The sequence below is a fragment of the Arachis ipaensis genome, chromosome B4 (genome assembly GCF_059453495.1).
Source record: "Arachis ipaensis isolate K30076 ecotype BB chromosome B4, ASM5945349v1, whole genome shotgun sequence".
Taxonomy (NCBI): domain Eukaryota; kingdom Viridiplantae; phylum Streptophyta; class Magnoliopsida; order Fabales; family Fabaceae; genus Arachis; species Arachis ipaensis.
This window is the reverse complement of record NC_142439.1, coordinates 137,042,893-137,052,301: the sequence shown is the minus strand read 5'-3', so window position 1 is coordinate 137,052,301 and position 9,409 is coordinate 137,042,893. Positions and strand designations below refer to the sequence as shown.

The 9,409-nt window shown below is 36.6% G+C and overlaps 1 pseudogene; it reads left to right on the top strand.

Annotated features, from left to right (window-relative positions):
- Positions 1 to 8,487: 8,487 nt before the first annotated feature.
- On the top strand, positions 8,488 to 9,113 carry LOC148569386 (uncharacterized; annotated as a pseudogene).
- Positions 9,114 to 9,409: the final 296 nt, after the last annotated feature.

The window sequence follows — 9,409 nt, the reverse complement described above, 5'->3', positions numbered from 1 at the left end:
AAAACCCTCTCCCAAGCTTTCCAAAATCACCAATCAAGCTCCAACTTTCACATATACACAACCTAAGCCACAATCATCATACCCATACACAACATCTCAATACCGAACATTATAGAACAACAAATTACACTAGGGTTGAGAATCTTACCACACCCAAGGTCAAAGGAAACAAGATTAACCTTCTCCTTCAAGAGAGTTGGGTCCTATAACATCAAAGAGCCCAAAATCTCAACATTTAATCCATGAAACTCGAAAACAAGGGCTGGAATTTCGAAGAGAAAAACGTGGCTTACCTTAAGATTGATTGTATGGGTTTTGTAGGGCTCTCTGTGGTGAACGCGTGGCCACAAACGGTGCGGCGATCGGAGCTCTAGATCAAAAGTTTTGGTGGTTTGAAGATCAACCAAGGGAGAGAACTTGAGAGAGTGTTCTTCCCCCCTCCAAATCAATTTCAGCGTGTGTTTGTGTGTTGTGAGGAGAGAGAGTGCTGAAAACTAGGGTTTTGGTTTAGTTTAGTTGGGCCAAGGGTCCACTTTGGGTCCGGTTGGCCCGATTTGGTCCGTTCGGTCCAATCTTAGTCCGATTTCTATAAAATTGGTATCGAAATTCTCGTCTCACTCTCCTCTATCACATTTAGCCATAAAAATAACATTTTTGGCTTTCTAGAATAAACTCTCATTTATGGGTTAATTAGCCGTTAATTAATCGGGTCTTACAATAACCGATAGATGAGACTCATCAACCACTAGGACAGGCATGCATCATATGCATTTTATGTGATTTGTCTGGATTGCCTAATTGACTGCATCATTACTTGCTAATTGTCTAATTGTCTTCCTACTTGTGTATCTCTTTGTTTGATATACTTGTGTTTGCATTTCAATTATTGTTGACGGTTGGGAGATTTTCAGGATTTGGAAAGGGGATATTTAGTTAGCCCGAAGATCCTTAAGTTAGTCGCCTATTTACATTTCTTATGGTTTAGTATGTTTATGCGCTTTGATTATAATCTGGAAGTTCTAGGATTGCCTTCGGCTTTTCTAGGACATTACATGTTAGATATTTGGGCACTGTTACCATGCTGAGAACCTCCGGTTCTCACCCATGTGGATTTTGTGATTTTCAGATGCAGGATGTGAGGCTCCTCGCTGAGGCATGCTGGAGACTTCCTTTTGGCGGAGATCCGTAGCTTTTGGGATTTTATTTCGATCATTATATACTTGTTTAGATACTTATATTCTCCATTGTATATATATGCTTTGTACTGACTCCTCTTAGAGGTTATTTTTGGAGAAATAGGTTTTGTATTTTGTCTTTTGGGTTCTTTTGGGATTTCCTACTATATATGTATGTATACTGCTATGCTCGGACTGGTTATCTTCGCAAACCGAGCCGTGAGCCTTGATATATGTGTTGTTGGCACTCTTCTTTGTATCTTCTCATGTAGCTTGTTCTATATCCGTTTCGTTACGTTATCGATCGGAGTGTTGCGCTTTTCGATTTTAAACGGTTTTGATTTACCCCTTTTTCTTCAAAGGCTCCTAGTTATGAATATCTTTGTAATACTACACGTACTAAATTTTATTTTTAGAGGTCGTAATACCTCGCCACCTCTGTTTTATGACTTAAGCATAAGACTCTGTGTGGTAGGGTGTTACAAGAAGCCACTGCAGCCCCCAATCGGCGCAGCCACCGCAGCAACAGTTTTGAGCACTGCAGCCCCACAGCCCCCCTGCGTCTCTATAATCTTCGACCTCGCCTTCTCTGTGTTCGGCTATTCGCCGGTGTCGCGTCCTCCATCGCTCGCGTTCCTCCTCGCCGACCTCGCCTTCTCTGTGTTAACCGGTAAGCACTGATTAGCCATCTCCCTGGCGTCTGCTTGCTGGTTTAGTGTTTAGGCATTTAGCACTTGATTAATTGGATTTTCTGAGGTTATTGTTTGCTGATTTATCATTTATTTGTTATTTCTAATTTTCTGTGTGTTGAATAGTGATTTGGTTTGGGGGGAGATATGACTTTTGGGACCATTGTGTTGATCCTTAATGATTCTTAGTGTAAGGCCCACATCGGTTGGGGAGGGGAACGAAGCATGCCTTATAAGGGTGTGGATACCTTTCCCTAGCATGACGCGTTTTGACGAGTGAGTGTGGGGGGCTTCGGCTAGCATCCCTATCGTCAAAGGCAAAACCGTGAGGCCTTGTGTGCCAAAGCGGACAATATCGTGCTAGCGGGTGGTCTGGGCTGTTACAGATGGTATCAGAGCCAGAATCCGGATCGATGTGCCAGCGAGGGCGCTGGGCTCCCTTAGGGGGGTGGATTGTAAGGCCCACATCGGTTGGGGAGGGGAACGAAGCATGCCTTATAAGGGTGTGGATACCTCTCCCTAGCATGACGCGTTTTGACGAGTGAGTGTGGGGGGCTTAGGCTATCATCCCTATCGTCAAAGGCAAAACCGTGAGGCCTTGTGTGCCAAAGCGGGCAATATCGTGCTAGTGGGTGGTCTGGGCTGTTACACTTAGTTTTAGTGTTTTAGCTGTCCAAATTTGTTGTTGGTATTGTTGTCAGACTGTATTCTAGTTCATTTCCTTCACTTATCCATGTTTGTGGTATTTTCCTTTCAGTTCTGCCGTTATTTCCCTTTCATCTCCAACACAGACCTGTTTCTATTACTCAATTTCACCATTTGGTGTCTTTTTCTTTTTCCTCATCATTGTTTCTTTTCTTTGCATAAGTCATTTCGTGCTTTGATTCAATTTACCTTTTATTGCAACATCAATCATTCCATACATAAAAAATAATAAATAAATGTTGATTATGACTTTTGATGGGATACCTTTGATTAGTTGAAAACTTGTTTGTTAATGTTTCTTTTGATAGTAGAAGATTATGTGTTTGTTATTATGTGCGTTTTGGTTGTTTTTCGTTATGAATTTTGATGTTTGAAGTTATTTGTGAACTTCTAATATTAAATTATGGATAATTTATGGTATGAAATTATAAAATTTTAAATTTTATTAAGTTAGAAATTATTGAATTTATATATTCAAAAGTATATATAGATTTTTTAATAATTTTATTTAATATTTAATTAAACCGGTCAAACTCCAGTTAAACTCCAGTCGAACCAATAAACCATTAATCCAATAACTTTACTGGTTTATTGACCGGTCCGGTTCTCGCAATCTTACTTAGTATTAAATTTGAAACTTTCATATTTTCTATTTGTACTTTTTATACGTAATGGATGTCTCTTTTGAATTTGGTGTTGTTATAAAATCATATTTATTTTAATAGTTTAAATTGATAGAAGAAGATATATAATTAATTATATTTTTAACAGATTTTTGTTTCAAATTTTACTATTTTGCATTTTTTTCAATTTTTTTATTTCCAATATTAGCATATATATTTTTTTTATTATCAAACGAGAAGTGTCCAAAAATATGTGAGAATATTATTTCTATTCTAATCATTAATAAAAAAATAGATGGAAGCCCAAAGACCAATTTACATTTTATTGCAATTTTTTTTTGCATGGATAACTAAACTAAATAAAAGATATAACAATTTTTTTTTAAATTGTTTGAACTTAACTTATAATCATATACTTTGGATGGATCTAGCTAAAATTTAAGGATAAATTATCAAAAATATTCTTAAAAGATTTTTTCTTGTTAAAATTACATCCTGAAAGATTAAACTAACAAAAATTTTCTCAAAAACTTAAAATCAGAACAAATTAAAGATAATCAAAGAATATTATTTTTTTATAAATATCAAATAGTGAATAATAAGAATCCTTAAATGTTGTGTACATAAACGTGTAATATGAATAAATATAGCATGTTATAATATCTAAAATTGAAAGATATTCATATTTGTCTAATCTATTAAAAAGAAAAAGATTTAACGTCTAGGTGAATAATTAGACATACATCCTATGATGAGTATCAATTAAAGAAATTAAAAAATATATATATATAACACAAGGATCAATAGGATTAATGGTAAAATTAGATACTAAAAGATAGTTTATTCGTTGAATTTATTCTCAAATTTTTTTTTAATTAAATTAGTCTATAAAAAATTTAAAATTAATCACATTTCTCCTTTTGTTAATAGATTAATATTCTCCGTTAACAATGACCAATGACACCAAGAGTATCTTCTGAACTCCCATAAATTGTTGATCTCCTTTCATCATTTTTGAATTTTTTATCATGATGAAAAATAATTGTTTTCTGCAGTTGCTATGGATCTCCAAATATTTTTCATAGGACAGATAAAAATTACACAAATCAAGAGACAATATGAATCATAATAATTTTATAAACAATTCTGCTAAATAACTAATTAGGGGTGCATTCAATAAGTGAAAAAAAATGCCCATTTACGAAAAAAATAATACCTCAATTCCAGAGTCACCTTAATTTCATTTTCAATCCCATTCACAGTAAAATAAACAACCACAAAAAACAAAAATAAACATCTGAAACATAATAAAAAATATCTAAAATTATTGTAAAAGATTATCTAAAACTCTTTCACTTATGATAAAGAAGAACGCATCCCTTTCGAATATAAAAATATCCAAAACCTAACAAAAAATATATCTAAAATAATTTAAAAAATTAAAAATATAATAAAATGAGAAATCTAAAATTATTGAAAAAAAAAACATAAAAAATAAGAAAAAAACATCTAAAACCATTCAAAAAAAAATTCAAAACCTAAAAAAAAGAAACATCAAAATTAAAACAAAAGAAAAAATGCATCCAAAATACATAACAAAAAAAAAAAAACAACCACAAAAAATAAAAAGAAACATCTGAAACGTAACAAAAAGAAATATCCAAAATGATTGTAAAATATTATCAAAAACTTTTTCAAGTATAGTAAAAAAGAATGCATCACTTTCGAATATAGAAATATCCAAAACCTCATAAAAGAGAGATATCCAAAAGCATTTAAAAAAATTCAAAACCTAACAAAACAAGACATCCAAAATTATTGAAAAAAGAGCATCCGAGAACTAAGAAAAGAAACATCTAAAACTATTAAAGAAACTATTCAAAACCTAAAAAGAAGAAATATCCAAAATATAATAAAAAAAATCCAAAACATATAACAAAAACACATCCGAAATCAAGGAGAAAGAAACATATAAAACTTGTAAAAAGAATCATCCAAAACTTAGAAGAAGGTTCGCGGATGGCGAGTGTGATGTCGAGGCCTCTTGCTAAGAGTCTTTTGGTGGACTTGGATTGGGTTGATGTTGTTGTGCGCTAAAAACGCCACAAATAGAATGTTGTAAACCCTGCTAAATCGGTAAATAATTAGTCAATAAATTAAATTTTTAAATAAAAAAATAAAAAATACAAACTAATATCAAAATAGGATAGAGCTCGACAAAACGAGAATTTTGACACCAATTTTAAAAAATTTGGCCCAAGATTGGACCGAACGGACCGAACCGATCGAACCGAACCCGAACCGGGCCCGTGGGCCCAACTCACTCACTTAATAAAGAGGGCTCAGATCCCTCTCTCTTCATTTTGCATGCTGAACAGCGCTGAAAGCTCAGCCAAGAGAGGAAGAACACTTCCATTACCAAAACCCTCACTTGATCTTTAATTCCACACAACTTTTCGCTCCGAGCTCCGATTGCCGCACCGTTTGCGGCCACGCGTCCGCAGTGACGAGCTCTATAAAGTTTAGTATATTGCAAGGTGAGGAAACTACATTCTCAGTTTCAATTCTTCCTTATCAAATTCGAAATTTTATGGTTTTGGGGGTGTTGAGATTTTGGTTAATTTGATGTTTTAGGATCAAATTGACTTGAGGGATTAGTGGACTTTTGCTATATTGAGGCATATCTAAGGTAAGAATTATTAACCCTAGTCAATTCCTTGATTACATGTGTTAGGTATTGAGTTTTGTTTATGGATATGTTATGTTATGTATTAGGTGATATAGGTATAAGAATTGAAGCATATTTATGGAATTGGAGGCTTTGAAATTGGTATTGGTGGCTGGATTTTTGGTGTAAGGGCTTCTAATCTTGCCTTGTGGGTTGTCTTGGAAAATACGCGGAAATCGGCCAAGGTATGGTTTATGTTTCGCACGTTTAATATGTAAGGTTGTGTGAAAACTGAGGCTAGTGCCTTATAGGATAAGGTGAAAGAAGTTAGTATTGATGAAATAGGGCTTGATATATGGTAAGTATATAGGTTTATTGGGTAAGAAATGAGAAATTGGTGAAAATGGGGTTTAGGATGTTTTGGTAAAAAAATGAATTTTGATGAACTTTGGCAGTACATATCTTGCTCTACAAATTTTGAATAAAGATGAGGTTTGTTTTAAATTAAAGAGTGTTTAACAAGCTTGAAATCGATATAAGGTTTGCGGAAAATCGAATTTTGTAGAGAAAGTTATGGATACCGGAAATTGGTGCGAAAAACTGAAATTTTAAATGTTGCAGCGGAACTAGATTTTCTGGTGTGTGCCCACGCACCGGTCTGTGCGCCCGCACCCAACAAATGTAAAATTCAACTTGTGCGTACGCACGCCTCTGTGCGCACGCACGCCTAGCATTTTTCATAAAGTGTGCGTACGCACACTTCTGTGCATACGCACACGCTAGGTTGAGATTTCTGTTGGTGGCGCTCGCACAGCTGAGGCGCAGGCACACTAAGGGATGTGTGTGCGTGCACGTATTCATGCGTATGCACACATACTGCTTTCTTGTTGAGTTGTGCGCACGCACAGGTGGGTGCGTATGCACACTCGTTGTTTTCTAGCACCTTTGTTTTTTCAGTTTTAAACATGATTTTAAACTCTAAAACCCCTATTTTGCCCAGTTAATCCTAGAATCTACTAGTAAGCTTAGTAAATAGCAGAAGTTAGGATTTTAAGGTAACTTAAGAATGAAGAAAAAGGTAAATGTGATGAGTTATGTGAAAGGGAAGTGGTTATTGAATGAAGTAATGATGCCATGGCTTGATAAATGACTAAACAATGATTATGAACATTAAATGGTTTATGAATGATGATATCTAAGATACGAGTTTTCCTGGGTAACAGAACCATGGCTCATCACCACGTGTTCCAGGTTGAATCTCGATACTCTGTTGACCCTACGTCGTAAGGGTGACCGGACACGTATAAATTTCCGGGTATGGATAGCCCCCATTGAGTGATTTATGAATGAATGTTTGAATGATGAATGATTATTAAATCTATGCATAGACTCATGGGGATGCACGACGGGGTACAGTCTAAGGTTTTCGAACTTGTCGGGTTGGCTGGATAACCGACAGATGGGCCCGATCAGCCATAGGATAGGCATGCATCATATGCATTTGATTGTGTGATGGCTATGCGTTATTTGGGATTGCCTAATTGAACATATATGTCCTGTTACCTGCTATTCTTGGTATTTGCACTATCTGCTTATTACTTGTGCGTGAATTTCTTTGGTTGCTTGTCTCTGCTGAATTTATGGAAGACGGAGGGATGGAGGAATGGTGAATTAGTTGAGTGTTAGGCGTTAGGTTTAAGGTAAGTGATTATAGTGTACTTAGAACACCTACCCTTATTTATGGCTTTTACTTAGAAATTAAGTTCTGTAATTGTGATAACGGGGTTCTAGGATTGCCTCTAGCATTCCCAGGACCTTATTTATTATACGCGTGGCACCTTTACCATGCTGAGAACCTCCGGTTCTCATCCCATACTGTGTTGTTGTTTTCAGATGCAAGTCGAGAGGCTCCTCGCTAGGCGTCTGGATTTCCTGAAGCGGAGTAGTCTGGGATATTTTGGGTTTTCTGTTTATTTATATATGTATATATGTACTTAGCTTGCTCTCCAAGAAAGTTGTCTATTTTGTTCCTCTTAGAGGTTTTAGGAGAGTTAGGATTTTGTTTCTGTATTTTTGGGTATTTTCGGATATATATATATATATAAATATTCTCCGGCCAGCCTTGGCTTCGCAGGCTGAGTCAGGAGCTAATTTCACTGTATTCTTGGCACTCTTGTTACTCTTTCGTCTACTCTTATCTTGAACCTTTAGGTTTCTTATCACGCCAGTAACTCATTTCCTCGAGCGATACGCTTTTTATTTTCCGAAATTTGTTTCTCCGTTTTTCAAGGCTCCTAGTATATTTTATCCTTTGTTATATATTATTATATATTTTATCTTAGAGGTCGTAGCGCCTTGCCACCTCTGTTTTACATCCTAGGTGTAAGACTCTGTGTGGTAGGGTGTTACATTATGGTATCAGAGCAGTTCGTTCCTATAGAGCTAGAGGGACGGACTGATTATGCCTCTGGGTATACTCTGGGTGTCTATACATGCTATTTAGAGTATCTAATAGATATAAGTGGCATGAATACTCATGAGCATGCATTTGGAATTGTGAAATGCTAGACTCGCGATATTGAGACTGATCACCTTGATATCACTTGTTTGGTATGAATAGAAACCAAATGGCATCTCGTGGGCGCGGTCGTGAGTGCAATTGAGGTCGAGGACGGAGAGTTAATGAGGTAACCATACCGGTAGATAGTTTGACCGATATCGTGACCGCAATAACGAGTGTTGTTGCTGCCGTTGGTGCTGTTGCTGCTGTGACCATCCGAGTGATGGATGGGGTGGAACCAAAAGCTGGAACCGGCAACGAAGGTGTTAATGAATATGAAGGTAGACATAATGTTCCGAATATTGGGGTACCAGTGGGTTATCCAGAGCAAGTTAACACGGGTCAGGCAACGGGAGAAAGCTCAAGGAGGATTGAGGTAGCAAGGAGTAATCGCCGGGAATCCTTCACAAAGAAAAAGGGACCTATTACACCTAAGAGCCAAAATTTCATAAAGAATCTCCTTGTCGCTTCACATTCCCAGCGTCGGAACAATGACTGAAGGAACGACAACCGTTCGGATCCGAATTCAGAAGGGCAAACTAGTGCTCAACCGGATGACTTAAGGTGCTCAAGATGCAAGAAGCACCATCCAAGCAGACCGTGCAGGGCCGGATTAGGCGTATGTTACAAGTGCGGGAGACCAGGGCATATGTCTTGGAATTGTTCATACAGAGAAAGCCGGAATGCAATTGAATCTGATTTTTAGACCCAAGGTAATTATGAACCAGTAATTGAATTTTTAACTTCCTTGCATACCATTGATATGTAATATTCGTTCGTGACGCATGACAAGTTTCAGTAATCATGAGGTCCAAGTCGATGAATAGTCAAAAAATATTGGTTGTTGAAACGGAGTGACACTTAGCTAACTTAGAGGAGTGGTTAGGCTTTTGAAGGTTAAGGATTAAGTGACGTAGTGGAAGCAGGTCGGACCATATCTAAGGAATCAGGAGTGTTGAGGGTTACGCAGAGTGATTGTCTGGAATCCA